The sequence below is a fragment of the Triticum dicoccoides genome, chromosome 7B, assembly GCF_002162155.2.
Source record: "Triticum dicoccoides isolate Atlit2015 ecotype Zavitan chromosome 7B, WEW_v2.0, whole genome shotgun sequence".
Lineage (NCBI taxonomy): Eukaryota > Viridiplantae > Streptophyta > Magnoliopsida > Poales > Poaceae > Triticum > Triticum dicoccoides.
In genome coordinates this window covers 708730412-708731282 of record NC_041393.1, presented here as the reverse complement: position 1 = coordinate 708731282, position 871 = coordinate 708730412, and positions in this window count along the sequence as shown.

The window sequence follows — 871 nt, the reverse complement described above, 5'->3', positions numbered from 1 at the left end:
GGCATTGGTCCCGGTTCGTGACTCCAACCGGGACTAATGCCCCCCTTTAGTCCCGGCTAGTGCCACCAACCGGGACCAAAGGCCTCTTTTCAGCAGCCCAAAGGGCGGGAAACGAAGGCCTTTGGTCCCGGTTGGTGGCACCAACCGGGACTAAAGGGGGGCATTGGTCCCGGTTGGTGCCACCAACCGGGACTAAAGGCCATGTGCTGCCCGCGTCGCGGCACGAAAGTTTAGTCCCACCTTGCTACCTGAGGGAGCTCGAGAGTGGTTTATAAGCCCCAGTCCCGCTGCCCTCTCGAGCTCCTCTCAAATGCAGGCTTACGGGCCTAAACGCACTATATGTGCCTGTGAGCCTATTGGGCCTATTGCAGGCCTGAATCCTGGCCCATTGTTGGGTTTCTAGTCGTATTCAAGCTGTAGGTGGCACTTTTTTTATTTTTTATATTTTATTTTGATTTTTCCTGCAGCTGTTTTTTTAGTCCCACCTCGCCAAGCGAGAGGCACTCGTAGCTGTTTATAAGCCCTGAGTGCAGAGACGATGACGAAGAGGCCCAATGCTCCTGCACGTTGGTTAGCTTCAAGCCTTGAGGAATACGGTAGACTGCACAGAGCTATGTGCAGTGCAGTTGACACTATTCCGAAAGGCTTGAAGCAAATTAACAAGCATTGCGCCTCTTTTTTATTTTTAATGACTTATCACAACTGAGAAATAAAAAGAAAAAAATAAATATAGCTGAAAAGAAAAAAACTATATAGAGAACTACTCAGAAATGAATTGAAGCAAAAAATAGTTGTGATTAACTGTACTAAAAAAGGAGCATAGATGCTTATTTTTAATGACTTATTACAACTCAGAAATAAAAAGAAAAAA